This window comes from Hyperolius riggenbachi, chromosome 12 (genome assembly GCF_040937935.1).
Source record: "Hyperolius riggenbachi isolate aHypRig1 chromosome 12, aHypRig1.pri, whole genome shotgun sequence".
NCBI classification, from domain to species: domain Eukaryota; kingdom Metazoa; phylum Chordata; class Amphibia; order Anura; family Hyperoliidae; genus Hyperolius; species Hyperolius riggenbachi.
The window spans coordinates 177265793-177282305 of record NC_090657.1 but is presented as its reverse complement, the minus strand read 5'-3'; the positions used below and the strand labels follow the sequence as shown (position 1 = coordinate 177282305).

General features: G+C 49.7%; 1 long non-coding RNA gene across 1 annotated transcript; it reads right to left on the bottom strand.

Moving 5' to 3' along the window:
- Positions 1-492: 492 nt before the first annotated feature.
- Positions 493-9238, bottom strand: LOC137541910 (uncharacterized). Its single transcript, XR_011025306.1, has 3 exons — positions 9141-9238; positions 7664-7744; positions 493-730 (listed from the first exon to the last, which is right to left on the bottom strand). It is a non-coding gene; the product is annotated as an uncharacterized lncRNA (long non-coding RNA).
- Between the last annotated feature and the right edge of the window lie 7275 nt (positions 9239-16513).

Genomic DNA, 16513 nt, shown 5'->3' with positions numbered 1-16513 from the left:
GCCTCCAGATACGTGTCTGTTCTCAATGAGTTACCGCATGAGTTAAATTAGGTAGTGGTAAATATTCACACATTTTTTTTCTCCCTAAATTACCTCATGCAGTAAAAGTGTGGTAATTACCTCAAAAATGTATCTCCAATTTGAGATTCTCAATTGAAAAGTTTTATCACCTACAAATGGTAGGTGATAATTTGCACTTCTCTGCTTTTGGCCTTCAGGATGGAGCCTTTTGCGCTTTCTTTGCTCGAGTTTGTCAATTTTACATAGAAGGCAGAAAAGACGAGTGTGTCTAATATCTCAAGGCGCACTTTCACACCACGTACAGTCTTTTAGATGATTTTATAGATGCCAAGGAGGAAATTCATCTCTGCTCTAAAAGATAAGCAACAGCATAATAACCTTTAAAGAAAAACGTGTTACAGCTGATACAAATCTCACAAAAAAGCTCCAGTGTATGTACTTCCTGCTTTCATGGAAGCAGACATAGGGTTAACATTCTGTGTTTACACATTAGCTGCTCTGATGAGGCAGCCAGCTGGCACAGCTGAGAGCTCAAATCACTGTTGTGATTATTCACAGATGAGGGGGAATTAGACAGGCTAAATTATATACATACATGCATTTATATAGGTTTTCATTCTGTCCTGCGCGAGAGTTGGGGTCCCACTTTAAATGTGACAGGCTTTTCTGGGTCGTCTCTGTGTAATGGGTGGCAAGTATATGGGCTGCCCTACAGTGGTGTAAAAAAAAAAAAAAAAAAAAAAGCTTTATTTCCGTACATATTACTGACCGTTTTATCCAACATTTATCACACTTGGTACATTTTTAGTGAATACTCACTATTTTCACTATTTTTAGTGAATTATCACTGGAGGTCATTTTTCACCCCCAAAAAAAAAAATAAAAATTAAAGGTTGGTTTTGTGAATAGAGCACAATGCGCTTTTCGGCGCGCAAAAAAAAGAAAAAAATTATGCAGGAGGATTCTGCAGTTTTCTTTAACAGTTACATTAGTGGCTGTGGGGAGACAAAAAACAAAAACAACCTTTTTTCCTGCATACAAACATACATGGCATGCAGAAAAACATGCTCAGAAAACTGTAAGGCCGCGTTCACGTCACAAACGCGGATGGCCATGCGTGCGAAACGCAACACGTACGAAAGCACTCCATCCGCGTTTGTATGCGTTGCGTGGCTGATCCCATCACTGAAAAGTGAATGTGACAGCCACACGTTTTTTACAAAAAATGCGTGCAGCATGCGTTCGCGGACCGCACAGGTCCGGAACGCATGCAGTGTGAACATCAGACATTGCACTCTATGCAATGTCTGATGTCGTGCGTGTCAGCCACCTGCACGCGTTTCCAAAATGCGGCTGGAAACACGTGCAGTGTGAACGGGGCCTAAGACAAGTGTGTCCCTTTCCTTAACCTGCCTGGCGTTTTGATTTTTTTTTTCTCATCATGTCCCCCCTCCCTGCCGCTTCTGCCCAGCCCCTCCGATTGCCGCCATCTTCCCCATAAGGAAGTCCCGATCTGAACGGGATATCCTTGAGGGCTTCCCCCGTCGCCATGGCGACGAACGTCATGACGTCACAGGGAGCCCGACAAAGGGGCCCTACGCAGCTCCAAAAACGTTGGCCGTATTTTTAAATGGAACTAATAAAGATTGATTTTGGATGTGCTAGCTTTCCTCCGTGTTGAATATAGCATAACCCACGCTGATAGGAACTTGTTTTATGGCTGTAATTTCTGGTCAGTAAATGGCTTCCCGGAGCAGGAAAGAGATAAAAAGGGTCAATAATTCATAGATCTGAGCTCTAGCATACTTCAATGATTGTGCCATTGAGCAGAGACAATGAAACAGTAAAAACTAGATTTAAAATATAAAATAAAATAACTGTGGGATAACAAAATTAGGAGAAGGAGGATTGATACAATTGTTTTTCTCATCAGTTTATTTTCACCTTGTGATGTCCTTTAAAGAGAATCTAAACTGATAAGGATATGGATTTTTCCTTTTAAAATAATACCAGTTGCCTCACTCAAGCTGATCCTGTGTCTCTAATACTTTTATCCACAGCCCCTCAACAAGTATGCAGACCAGATGCTCTGACTGAAGTCAGACTGGATTAGCTGCATTCTTGTTTCAGGTGTGTGATTCAGTCACTACTGCAGCCAAAGAGATCAGCAGGACTGCCAAGCAACTGGTATTGTTTAAAGAGACACTGAAGCGAACTAATTTTGCCTATTTTACCTTATAATTCGTTTCAGTGCTCTAATGCCAAGTAATCCGCCGTGTCCCCGCCGCTAAACGAGCGCTGCAGAGCCCCCAAATCCCCGGTGGGCAATCTGGCATTTCCTGGAAGGGGCAGAGCTTTCAGCTTTTGCTCTGCCCCTCCTGACGTCAATTGCGGCGATTGACGTCAGGAGGGGCAGAGCTACAGCTGGAAGCTCTGCCCCTCAGCGCAGCAAAATCCACGACCAAGTTGGTTGTGGATATTTGCGGAGAGATTTGGGGGCTCTGCAGGCCTCGTTTAGCGGCGGGGACACGGCGGATTACTTGGCATTAGAGCACTGAAGCAAATTAGAAGGTAAAATAGGCAAAATTAGTTCGCTTCAGTGTCTCTTTAAAAACACTGCCTGTGTAAATTTACATTCCATGCTAAATCGCGGGAAAAAAAAACGCATGCGATTTCCCTATTAAAAGCATTGCAGGCGAATCGCACGCATTTCAGCCACACGCAAAATCTGACAGCTCTGCCGTGCAGATTTCTCCCACACACCAAAACGCTCCCGCATGACGCACAAGTGGAAACAGTCCCATCCACTTGTATTGCCTATGCGAATCCGCATGCGGACACCGCATGCGGATTCGCTATAGTGGAAACGGGCCCTTACATTTCCCTTTTATAAAACATATGCATGCAAATCACACCAAAAACATCACAAGCAAGTGCAAGGACTGCCAGCGGCAGCATAAACATATCACGTCATCAAAAAAATGATGCAGAAAGTCTTGCATGCAAGTACATGCAAGGTATGTACAGTAGCTTAAACATTTAGTTTATGGCAAGACATGACTGCAAACCAAAATACATGTCAAATTGCGCACTTGAAACATTTCTACCCCAATTGGATGGGGTGCAACTAGGAGACAAAATATAGCTCAAAATGGGAACATTGGCACCCAAAGGAATTAAAAATTGTTTTAGACCCCTATCTAACTTAGAGGATGAGCAAGTCTTTAACCACTTCGGGACCGGCCGCCTAACCCCCCTTAAGGACCAGGGCATTTAGCGGTGGAGGGGGTGCGCACGTTTTGGGGGGGGGGGGGTAATCGGGCAGCCGGATCCCCTCTGTGGCTGGCTGGGCAGTGTCCCCCCCCATGGTGGCAAGTGTCCCCCCTGTAGCTGGCAGCCATCACTTACCTTCCAGGCTCCAGCGATGAGCCGCAGAAGCCACCTCTACTCCGGCCGGCATCTCCGCTCCAAATGCTATAGCAGCATAGAGGGTGATATAGCGGCTGGGAACGCGGAGAATCACTCGCGTTCCCAGCCTGTCGGCGGCTGTCGCCAAACCCGGAAGTAGCCGCCGGCGGGGACAGAAGGATCGGAGCGCGGCTGCTAGGGCACCATACAGCTTCAGGGTGCTGAGGGATGCCCCAGGTGAGTAAAAATAATTTTCTTTTTTAGACTTAGGCCTGGTTCACACGGGCGTCTGCTGAGCTTTTGCTTGGCATTGCGTTCAAACGCCAGCGTTTAAAAGCTAGCTTTTGAAAAGCGTTCAAGGCTAGCAGTTCTGGTCTCTGCTATTGTTTCCTCGCGTTTACTGCCTCTGAAAGCAGCATGTTGCTTTTGAGACTAGACGCAACGCTGGGATCTACTGCCAGGCTTTCATGAAAGCCTGCAAAAGCCAGCTCTAAACGCTCCCATTCACTTGCATGGGATGGCAGTAGATCCCAAAAAACACTGCGTCTGAAACGCTGCGTTAAACGCCACAAAAACGCCCGTCTGAACCAGCCCTTAAGTATCCCTTTAAAGGTTTATTTAGGCCTCTTTTCCACGAACTGTTTACAGGCAGTGAAATGCCGCTTGCTGCTGCCTGGTAACTGCTTGCTGCTGCCTGGTAACTGCTTGCTGCTGCCTGGTAACTGCTTGCTGAGTACACAGCTCAAGAGTTTGTGAAAAACAGATATAGATATTACAGGGGTAAAACAAACACTGCACCAACGCAAACTGATTTGCATCTGATTGACCACCCCTAATTAGCAGCTCTGCCAAGCAACTGGTATTTGAGGGGGGGGGGGGGGGGAATACAAAATCAAGTTACAGAATTTTGCCTGCTCATCCCTAGTAAAAAAGCCGCCCAAGAATGGGAGCTAAGCTACAGGCGCTCTCCCTCCCCCCCCCCGCAACGCGAGCACAAATGTGTTCCGCTTGACCGTCCACCGCTGTCTGCAGTATATGCACACAGGGAGAAGTTGCATGCTTACACACTGACAGACTGATGGTCTGTGGTCAGAAAACAGCTTACAGGCTGAGCTAAGGAGCCCACCCACCAGTGTGCAGGGAACAGGAACTCCCACAATGCAGTAGTAGGGAGGGTTGCAATGAGATGCAAATACTATCAAGTTAAAGCAGAATCATGCAATTTTATATGCAAATATATGCAGCTTGGAAATTGGACAAATGAATTCTGCAAAGGTCATGGTCCATTTTCAAGCTTCATACATTTGTATGTAAAACTTGCATAATCGTGTACCAGCTTGGAATTATTTGCTTATCATTGATGATCGATCCCTAGTCAGGGGCTCTTCAACAAAAACTGGCTATATTTTATTGTTCCGATTCTAAGCAGCAAACATTGCATACAATTAGCATAAAATTGACATCAGAGAATGGTTACCATTTCATTGACCAAGGGAGTTGTTAGGGTCCTGGAAGATCAGGAGCCCCTCTGCAGCGGTTTACCACTAAATAGCGGCAGTTGTGTTCCCCCACAGAAATACCATAAACAGCCCTTTCAGACAGGCGTTTAATTCACTGCCTGTCAGTTGCTCTCCAGCACCAGCTGGGCACCTGTTAGCGCCTCGGTATCAGCACTGGAGTCAGATCTAAGAGTGGCCACAGCCATGCTCAGACTCGACATGTCACGGTGCTCTGCTGCGTAACACCACTGCATGTTAGCGCTTGACAAACGTCATCTAAGAACCGCAGCAATTCTGTGTTTAAATTGCACATGAAATGCACTGACAGGCAGCAGATGGGAGACTGAACTACCCAAAAAGTGCATAGTTCAGCCTCCTGTCTGAAAGAGGCCTAAAGAAAACCAAAGAACTACAAGCATTTATACTTACCTGAGTACTTCCTCATCATCCTCCCAGTACCGCCCATTTTTCCACTGTCTAGCTCGGTAGTCTGGGTGTGCTGGAAATCTGCAGCCATGCACATACTTGATCATACTCCTGTGGCTAGGAGCATTCTGAGCAGGTAGTGTGCTACTGGCCACAGAAGCACCATGGGGGGGGGGGGCATTGGGGTGCAGCAGAGGAACAAAGCAGCCCAGGTCAGCGAGGGAGCCCACAAGCTTCAAGGGGCTAGAGGAAGCCCCAAGTATAAATGCTTGTATACTTGAAAGTACACCGAGCATCAGTACAGAAGAAAAAAAAAATGTTTTTTTAATGAACCCCACCATAAGTGAGGTTTGCAACTCCGTATGCTGTTGGGAGGCCAGGGGTTACACCATTGCTTACCTACTGGGGGCTACTCATAAAGCCCCCATTCCCTGTGATGTTCACTATCCCAACCAACCAGAATCCTACTGTAAAAACACAGTCCCGGCCACAATGCCTGCCAGGAGATGCAAGCGGCAATATATACTGGGAGCTGTAGTATGCATTGCGGCTAGGAGCACACTCTACAGCATAATTATTTTAGGTGCGGCCAGCTACAGCTGCCAACCATCACAGGGACAAGGGGCTACATGAACAGTACTACAGGTAAGAAATTGTGCTCCCCTAACCCCCATCAGCATACTGAGTTCCAAACCTCCCTTTATGGGGAGGTTCAATTTGGCAAACAATAAAAAAATGATACAGGTGCACGTGAAGGTAACATGAGGCAAATGAAATCAGTGTAGCTTTATTTACCTGGGACTTCCTGCAGCCCCGAGAAGTCTGTGTCCCTCGCCGCAGTTCTGCTGTCACCCATTCATCCACTTTGTATGGGTCAGCGGCTTCTGCGCATGCATTGGTGCTTGCACCGCTCATGATCACGCTTGTGGCCAGGAGTGTTCTGCGCAATAGTACTGCATAGCAGGGTTGTGGAGTCGGAGTTAGAGTCGGAGTCGAGGCAATTTTGGGCACCCGGAGTTGGAGTCATGGTTTCAGAAACTGAGGAGTCGGTGTCTCATGATTTTTGTACAAAATCCACAGCCCTGTTAAGTATTAGACTAAGGAGTCGGAGTCTGAGCAATTTTGGGTACCCGGAGTTGGAGTTGTGGTTTCAGAAACTGAGGAGACGGAGTCGGATTTGGAGTCGGAAGATTTTTGTACCTACTCCACAGCCCTGCTGCATAGAATGCTTCCAGGCAAGGCAGCACAAGCATCACAAACATACCCGTGCTTGCACAAAAGCCACCGCTACGGAGGGGACAACAGAAGAATGGGTGACCGCAGAACTGCAGGGAGGACTACACAGACTTTCAGCACTGAAGGAGGCTCCTGGTAAGTAAAGCTAAACTGATTTAAATGAACTGTAAAAACGACAAATGAATAAAATTGCTTATTGTTTACAACATTCATTTATTATAGAATATTTAGTCTTTTATTCTGAAATTTATCACTGGAGGCTTTAGTTCTGCCAGGTAATCTGTATGGAATGTTAGAGAGTTCTATGCACAGAGGGAGATAGTGCTTGCTCAGCAATAGGAAGCCATTATTTCCCTCAATGCAATGAGGATCACAGACAGCAAACTGTCAGGACCATATCAGGATGGCATCACAGACAGCAGGACAGCCAGGCAATGGGCATTATTTAAAAGGAAATAAGCAGGTCAGCCTCCATATCCCGCTCACCTTGGCTTTGCCTCATCTATCATTTAAAAGGACAACTGCAACAAGCGATATGGAGGCTGCAAAAAGTATTTTCCCTTTAAACAATACCATTTGCTTTGCTATACAGCTGATCAATTTGGTTGCAGTAGTGACTGTCTGACTGAATCACACCAGAAACAAGCATCAGATAATCTTGTCAGAAGTGAAACACCAGATATGCTGCATGCTTGTTCAGGGTCAATAGCTAAAAAGATTACAGGCAGAGGATAAGCAGGATAGCCAAGAAACTGGTATTGTTTAAAAGGGAACCTAAACTAATAAGGATATGGATTTATTTCTTTTAAAATAATACCAGTTTCCTGACTCTCCTGATGATTCGGTATCTCTAATACTGTTAGCCACAGCCCCTCAACAAGCATGCAGATCAGGTGCTCTGACTGAAGTCAGATTGGATTAGCTGCATGCTTGTTTCAGGTGTGTGATTCAGACACTACTGCAGCCAAAGATCAGCAGGACTGCCAGGCAACTGGTATTGTTTAAAAGAAAACATCCATATCCCTCTCAGTTAAGTTTCCCTTTAAAGCAAGTGAGTGAGCTCAGCTACTTACTGTGAAGACAGCTGGGGCAGGAGGCTGGCTTCTGCTGCTGGCCCTGGTGAAGGAGACATGAGGCTGCTTCTGCTGCTGGTCCTGGTGGAAGAAGCAAAGGAAGGCAGGCAGAATGAATGGAGGGAGGGAGGTAGGTAGGTAGGTAGGCTGTGAACGCTCCACACCAGACTAGATCAGCTGATACCCATGCACAGTAGAGAAGTACTACTCAAAGCTCCCACCTTTTCATATCAAATCCACACCCCCTGCCAGTGATTGGTCAGGGGCGGGGTTTCATGTGACAGGCTCAGCCTCAGCCCATAAGGATAGCTGCAGGTCGAGCTAGATGATGATGTAAGCACCAAACCCCGCCCACAAAACATTGCCTACCGTCTGTTAATTAACAAACTTTCTATAAATAGTGTTACTTTTTTGTGTCTGGGATTTCTGTATGAATCGCTGCAATGCCCATAAATAAGCCTGCAGACAAGACAGTCCCGCCCCTCAGCCCTGCTAAACCAATCACCGCAGCCTAGCCTCAGCCTTTGTCCCTCCCATTGGCCAATGATGTCGCCAGTTTCTTTTTCCCTCCATATTGGCCCCGCCCCCACATGTGGTAATCTCTTGCAAGCAGCCAGAGAGAATGGAAGGATGAGTGTGTGAAACAGGAGGATGTTATGTGAGTGACTGGCGTGCGCATGCCGGTGTTGTGTCTGATCACGCTGCCCTAAGGATTACTCTGCCGCGCATGCTCGGTATCAAAATCGTGTAGAATTACACTGCATCACGTGACATGTCCCCTGGAGGCTTATCCCCTGAGCTCCACAGGCTGGCTGCATAGTGCTTCCTGTATTGTGCTTCTTGTCATGTTGTATTGGCTGGCTGCACAGTACTTTCTGTGAGGTGGAGGAGGTCACTGGTGACTGGAATGATGGCTGCAGCTTTGTTTCCTGGGATAAATCCTACAGACTAGTGATGGGAATTCCGGCTCTTCTCGGAGAATCGGCTCTTCTGAATCGGCTCCCATTAAAGAGCCGGCTCTTTCGGCTCTTCATTAAATATCACTGGACACCACTCAGAATCGGAGGAAAAGCCCCGCCCCCATCTCCGTGACAACTCCAGACTGCTTCGCTGACTGCGGAAATCCCTCCTGCTACTGCTCTGGCCTGCCCCATACACTCCTACAAGCTGCAACTACAGGACTACATCTCCCAGCATGCCTCAGCGCCCTTTATTACACAGAAAATCAGAGCTGTGTGGGGCGGCTGAGGCATCGGCTCTTTCAAAACTGAGAGCCGGCTCTTGTCGTTCACAGCAAAGAGCCGGCTCTTAGAGCCGGCTCGTTCGTGAACGACCCATCACTACTACAGACTGGACTGTAGCTTTTTAGAAATGTTGCTGGCAGCTTCCGAGTTAACGAGGAGCTGTTAGGCATAGGGTCTCCGGAAACCCCCCCCCCCCCCACATATATAAGTATATAAATACTTGCTGTACTTACATAACATATGCATTGCACTGTCCATGTTTTGCTTTGCAGCAGTTATATATAGTTAATAAAGAGATTTCTATTCCTGGGAGGTTCCATTTTAGGATGACTGTGTGTGAAGCCAATTGTGATGTCATATCCTCCCTTACTGTTTGCCCTCTTCCTTCTGATTTAGTATGCATTAGCACTCCTTTTTCCCAGCCCTCAGACACTCCCACCAAGGTATGGCTTCTCATACATCATCAATGTGCGACTCTGCGGAGCTTGTTTATGTCTGAGGACAGGATGTCAAAAACTGCTAAAGAGGATAAGTGATTTCCCAACTTACTGAAATCCTGTCTGCATATACGTTTTTGCAGCAGTGACATAGCCTAAAGACTGCACTTGGTTTCATCCTTCGTTACACGTTACTTTTCATGCACACTGAATCCTCTTTAGAGGTGTGTGACAGCATGAGCAGTTACTGGCTAATGATAGACAGACCAAACATGTCATGTCACAACTCCTCTGCACACTTATATTGTTGCAGTTTGTCATGGGCGTATCTGTGTAAAATAGCTCCTATGTCAACCACTATAATTGCGCCAGCCTCCAGCAGAGAGCCTCCTTCCATGCATTCTAAATGCTAGCTAGTAGCTACACACCATACAATTCTTATGCTGGGCATACACGGCGCATTTTATATTATCAATCGAGCCGCTGATGGCTCGATTGATAATATTCAACCTGCCCGATCACCGCAGCGGGTCGATACCGTGCTTGATCCCCGCGGGCGGACAATGCAGAAAACGAACCGCTAATAAGCATTGCCCGCGGGGACGAGCGGGAATCGATCCGCGCGAACGAGCAGGGATGCGCCAGCATCTAGCCAGTGGCTCGATTCCAGCGCATAAACGTGCCGTGTATGTCCAGCAATATGGTACATACATGGTACAATAAAAACGTTCGATTATCCCGTTTATTCGATCTAAATGATTGAATCGAATGAGAGTTGAAATTTTTTTTTTTTTTCAATTAAGAAATTCAAACGATTATCCCGTTTTTTCGCGAAAAATCAGATCGGACATGCTGGAAAAATCTTTATATTCGATCTAACGGAATAATCGAACTAAATTATCTAATCAAAAAAAATTAAAAATAGTACCATGTATGGCCACCCTTAGGCAGATTTACCAGCCAGGTCAATTATTACCAACTTGTTCTGATTTTCAATGGTTTTGCCGTTTGTTTTTCATAGAAGTGAACACAATTTCATCAGAAAAATTGCTTTGAAAAACTTTTTTTTTTAGTTCAGATGGAACACATTGAAAATAATCGAACTAGCAGGTAAATCGGCCAGACAAATGTATGGTGTGTACCTAGCCATGTACTGTCCTATGTCGAGCGGAGGAGAGGCAGGAGGCTGCATGTACTGTCCTATGGGGAGGGGTGGAGAGGCAGGAGGGTGCATGTACTGTCCTATGGAGAGGGGGAGAGGCAGGAGGCTGCATGTACTGTCCTATGGGGAGGGGTGGAGAGGCAGGAGGGTGCATGTACTGTCCTATGGAGAGGGGTGGAGAGGCAGGAGGGTGCATGTACTGTCCAATGGAGAGGGGTGGAGAGGCAGGAGGGTGCATGTACTGTCCTATGGAGAGGGGGAGAGGCAGGAGTCTGCATGTACTGTCCTATGGAGAGGGGAAGAGAGGCAGGAGGGTGCATGTACTGTCCTATGGAGAGGGGGAGAGGCAGGAGGCTGCATGTACTGTCCTATGGAGAGGGGAAGAGAGGCAGGAGGGTGCATGTACTGTCCTATGGAGAGGGGGAGAGGTAGGAGGCTGCATGTACTGTCCTATGGAGAGGGGAAGAAAGGCAGGACGCTGCATGTACTGTCCTATGGAGAGGGGTGGAGAGGCAGGAGGGTGCATGTACTGTCCTATGGATCGGGGAGGAGAGGCAGGAGGCTGCATGTACTGTCCTAAAGAGGGGAAGAGAGGCAGGAGGGTGCATGTACTGTCCTATAGAGAGGGGAGCAGAGGCAGGTGACTGCATGTACTGTCCTATGGAGAGGCAGGATGGAGAGGGAAGGAGAGGCAGGCGACTGCATGTACTGTCCTATGGAGAGGGGTGGAGAGGCAGGAGGGTGCATGTACTGTCCTATGGAGAGGGGAGGAGAGGCAGGAGGGTGCATGTACTGTCCTATGGAGAGGGGAGGAGAGGCAGGAGGGTGCATGTACTGTCCTATGGAGAGGGGGAGAGGCAGGAGGGTGCATGTACTGTCCTATGGAGAGGGGGAGAGGAAGGAGGGTGCATGTACTGTCCTATGGAGAGGGGGAGATGCAGGAGGCTGCATGTACTGTGCTATGGAGAGGGAAGGAGAGGCAGGATGCTGCATGTACTGTCCTATGGAGAGGGGGAGAGGCAGGTGACTGCATGTACTGTCCTATGGGGAGGCAGGAGGGTGCATGACTGTCCTATGGAGAGGGGGAGAGGCAGGAGGCTGCATGTACTGTCCTATGGAGAGGGGTGGAGAGGCAGGAGGGTGCATGTAATGTCCTAAGAAGAGGGGGAGAGGCAGGAGGCTACATGTACTATCCTATGGAGAGGGGAAGAGAGGCAGGAGGGTGCATGTACTGTCCTATGGAGAGGGGGAGAGGCAGGAGGCTGCATGTACTGTCCTATGGAGAGGGGAAGAGAGGCAGGAGGGTGCATGTACTGTCCTATGGAGAGGGGGAGAGGCAGGAGACTGCATGTACTGTCCTATGGAGAGGGGAAGAGAGGCAGGAGGGTGCATGTACTGTCCTATGGAGAGGGGGAGAGGCAGGAGGCTGCATGTACTGTCCTATGGAGAGGGGAAGAGAGGCAGGAGGCTGCATGTACTGTCCTATGGAGAGGGGAGGAGAGGCAGGAGGCTGCATGTACTGTCCTATGGAGAGGAGGAGAGGCAGGAGGCTGCATGTACTGTCCTATGGAGAGGGGAGGAGGGGCAGGAGGCTGCATGTACTGTCCTAAGCAGAGGGGGAGAGGCAGGAGGGTGCATGTACTGTCCTATAGAGAGGGGGAGAGGCAAGAGGCTGCATGTACTGTCCTATGGAGAGGGGAGGAGAGGCAGGAGGGTGCATGTACTGTCCTATAAAGAGGGGAGGAGAGGCAGGAGGGTGCATGTAGTGTGCTATGGAGAGGGGTGGGGAGGCAGGAGGGTGCATGTACTGTCCTATGGAGAGGGGAAGAGAGGCAGGAGGGTGCATGTACTGTCCTATGGAGAGAGGAAGAGAGGCAGGAGGCTGCATGTACTGTCTTAAGAAGAGGGGGAGAGGCGGGAGGCTGCATGTACTGTCCTATGGAGAGGGGAAGAGAGGCAGGAGGGTGCATGTACTGTCCTATGGAGAGGGGGAGAGGCAGGAGGCTGCATGTACTGTCCTATGGAGAGGGGAAGAGAGGCAGGAGGCTGCATGTACTGTCCTATGGAGAGGGGAGGAGAGGCAGGAGGCTGCATGTACTGTCCTATGGAGAGGGGGAGAGGCAGGAGGCTGCATGTACTGTCCTATGGAGAGGGGAGGAGGGGCAGGAGGCTGCATGTACTGTGCTATGGAGAGGGGAGGAGAGGCAGGAGGGTGCATGTACTGTCCTATGGAGAGGGGAGGAGAGGCAGGAGGGCGCATGTACTGTCCTATGGATCGGGGAGGAGAGGCAGGAGAGTGCATGTACTGTCCTATAAAGAGGGGAGGAGAGGCAGGAGGGTGCATGTACTGTCCTATGGAGAGGGGATGAGAGGCAGGAGGGTGCATGTGCTGTCCTATAGAGAGGGGGAGAAGCAGGAGGCTGCATGTACTGTCCTATGGAGAGGGGTGGAGAGGCAGGAGGGTGCATGTACTGTCCTATGGAGAGGGGGAGAGGCAGGAGGGTGCATGTACTGTCCTATGGAGAGGGGGAGAGGCAGGAGGCTGCATGTACTGTCCTATGGAGAGGGGAGGAGGGGCAGGAGGCTGAGGCTGCATGTACTGTGCTATGGAAAGGGGAGGAGAGACAGGAGGGTGCATGTACTGTCCTATGGAGAGGGGAGGAGAGGCAGGATGGTGCATGTACTGTCCTATGGAGAGGGGAGGAGAGGCAGGAGGGTGCATGTACTGTCCTATGGAGAGGGGAGGAGAAGCAGAAGGATGCATGTACTGTCCTATGGAGAGGGGAAGAGAGGCAGGAGGCTGCATGTACTGTCCTATAGAGAGGGGGAGAGAGGCAGGAGGGTGCATGTACTGTCCTATGGAGAGGCAGGAGGGTGCATGTACTGTCCTATGGAGAGGGGAGGAGAAGCAGGAGGGTGCATGTACTGTCCTATGGAGAGGGGAAGAGAGGCAGGAGGCTGCATGTACTGTCCTATAGAGACAGGGAGAGGCAGGAGGCTGCATGTACTGTCCTATGGAGAGGGGTGGAGAGGCAGGAGGGTGCATGTACTGTCCTATGGAGAGGGGGAGAGGCAGGAGGGTGCATGTACTGTCCTATGGAGAGGGGAAGAGAGGCAGGAGGGTGCATGTACTGTCCTATGGAGAGGGGAGGAGAGGCAGGAGGGTGCATGTACTGTCCTATGGAGAGGGGAGGAGAGGCAGGCGACTGCATGTACAGTCCTATGGAGAGGGGTGGAGAGGTAGGAGGGTGCATGTACTGTCCTATAGAGAGGGGGAGAGACAGGAGGCTGCATGTAGTGTCTTATGGAGAGGGGAGGAGGCTGCATGTACTGTGCTATGGAGAGGGGAGGAGAGGCAGGAGGGTGCATGTACTGTCCTATGGAGAGGCAGGAAACTGCATGCACTGTCCTATGGAGAGGCAGGAGGGTGCATGTACTGTCCTATGGAGAGGCAGGAGGCTGCATGTACTGTCCTATGGAGAGGGAAGGAGAGGCAGGAGGCTGCATGTATTGTCCTATGGAGATGGGGAGAGGCAGGAGGCTGCATGTACTGTCCTATGGGGAGGCAGGAGACTGTATATACTGTGCTATGGAGAGGGGAGGAGGCAGGGGGTTTCATGTATTGTCCTACGGAGATGCAGGAGGCTGCATGTACTGTCCTATGGTTGGCAATACAGAGACGTCCCTGTCACCAAAGTCATCTGTAGTTGTCGAAGGAGTGCACTGGAGGCTGCTTGCGTCAGCGACCAGAAGCGCAGATCCCAGTCCCGGAGGAGGGGAGACCCCTTGCGGACGGACGGAAGACCGGTAGAGGGGAACCCCATCGCATTGCTTGCTGAGGCTGCTGAAAGAGGAAGAAGAGCGACGAGTGGTAATGTATTATTTTTTTTATTACACGCACCACCGCTGCGCATCTCTGCAAACTAATGGGGCAGACATATATCTGTACTGGGTGAAGATCTATACTGGGGTCAGACCTATAGCTATACTGGGGCCAGATGCAGACCTATAGCTATACTGGGGGCAGATGCAGACCTATAGCTATACTGGGGGCAGATGCAGACCTATACCTATACTGGGGGCAGACCTATACCTATAGGTACCCCAGTATAGGTATAGATCGTACCCCAGTACAGGTATGCGGCTGCCCCCAGCGTAGGTATATGGTTGCTCCCAGCGTAGGTATACAGTTGCTCCCAGTGTAGGTATACAGCTCTGCCCCCAGTATTGGTTTTTCGTCCAGTACAGGTCTATATCTGCCCCCAGTATAATACTTATAGGTCTGCCCCGGTATAGGACTGCCCCCTTAGTTTGCAGAGATGCGCAGCGGTGGTGCGTGTAATAAAAAACAACAACAATACATTACCACACGTCGTTCCTCTCCTTCTTTCAGCAGCCTCAGCTAGCAATGTGATGGGGTTCCCCCTCCGCCGGTCTTCTGTCCGTCCGTATGGGGTCTTCCCTCCTCCGGGTCTTGGATCCGCGCTCCGCCGTCCTCCTGTCTTCTGATCGCCGCCACAAGCAGCCTCCTGTGCACTCCTTCGGCAACTACAGATGACGTCGGTGACAGGGACGTCTCTGTATTGCCAATACAAGCAGAGGCGTGGCTGGGGAAAATGTGAGGGGCAGAGGAAGCAGCCAATTAGGCTGCACTACAGCAGAAGGGGAGGAATATTCAATGAAGGGGAGGCACGGGGAGTAGTAGAGGGGGAAAAAAAGCCGCCCAGCATTCACTGCTACTTCTCTTGCGGCTCTGCGTACGAGTTAGGAGCTGGGGACAAGAGGATATATAAATCACAATAATTTAAAAGTGAGAATATTTTTTCACTTTGCCAGTGCCTTATTAGCAGCGCTAAAAAAAAATATATCCAAATCCACTTACCTAGGGCAGTCCAGCCCGGAGGACGTCGGATGACGTCAACGCACACCAATGACACGCATTGTGGAGCGCAGAAGAAGCCCGACCTGGCAGCCGGCCTCGCCAGGTCGGGCTCGCCACCGGGAGCCTGCGAAGCGGCGCTGAGGGCACAGCCTGGCTGCCACGGGCTGGAGGATGCCCCAGGTAAGTGGATTTGGATATTTATTTTTTTTAAGCGCTGCCTGAACCTTCCCTTTAAATAGAGATATACGGAACTTGGGGCAGCACGGTGGCATAGTGGTTAGCCTTGCAACACTGGGTTCCCGGTTCGAATCCCAGCAAGGTCAACATCTGCAAGGAGTTTGTATGTTCTCCCCGTGTCTGCGTGGGTTTCCTCTGGGCACTCCGGTTTCCTCCCACATTCCAAAAACATACAGATAAGTTCATTGTCTTCCCCCTAAATTGGCCCTAGACTATGATACATGCATAGACATATGACAGGAACTAGATTGTGAGCCCCTCTGAGGGACAGTTAGTGAAGAGACAATATATACCCTGTACAGCGCTGCGTAATATGTTGGCGCTATATAAATACTTAAATAAATAAGTAAACTATTTTTTTAAATCATGCCTAACAGTTACTGTGATGCAATCAGGGCCGGAGCCACCATAGAAAAAAATGGGCGATTGCCCCAGGGCCCCAGAGCCTGTAGGGGCCCCCAAGGTGTCCCTTCCCATCTTAACTGTTGCTCCCCAGGGACTCTGCAGAGTCTGTTAAGTTGGGAGGTGATTGGGGGAGGGTCAGCAGCCAGCTCAGGGGCCCAGGAGGGAGATTTGGCTGCAACAAAGGGCCTCTAATGACGCTTTTTGGTCGGGGTGGTGTCTGTTGGGGGGCCCCCAGGCTAATCTTGCCCTAGGGCCCAATTGTTACTTTAACCAGCCCTGGATGCAATGATTCCCTCAGGGAAGGAGCCGGGGGTGCCCTCTGCTGCCTGTGCATCACTTCAGCAATATAGACCACATAACGTGAGTACTATGTGTACTGTGCCTGTCAGTCACTGTGGTGGTCTAACTGACATTCACTATCATACTCCCCCCCCCCCCCCATCTCTCCCAGCCTGTCATCAAACACAAGTACTGACACATGGA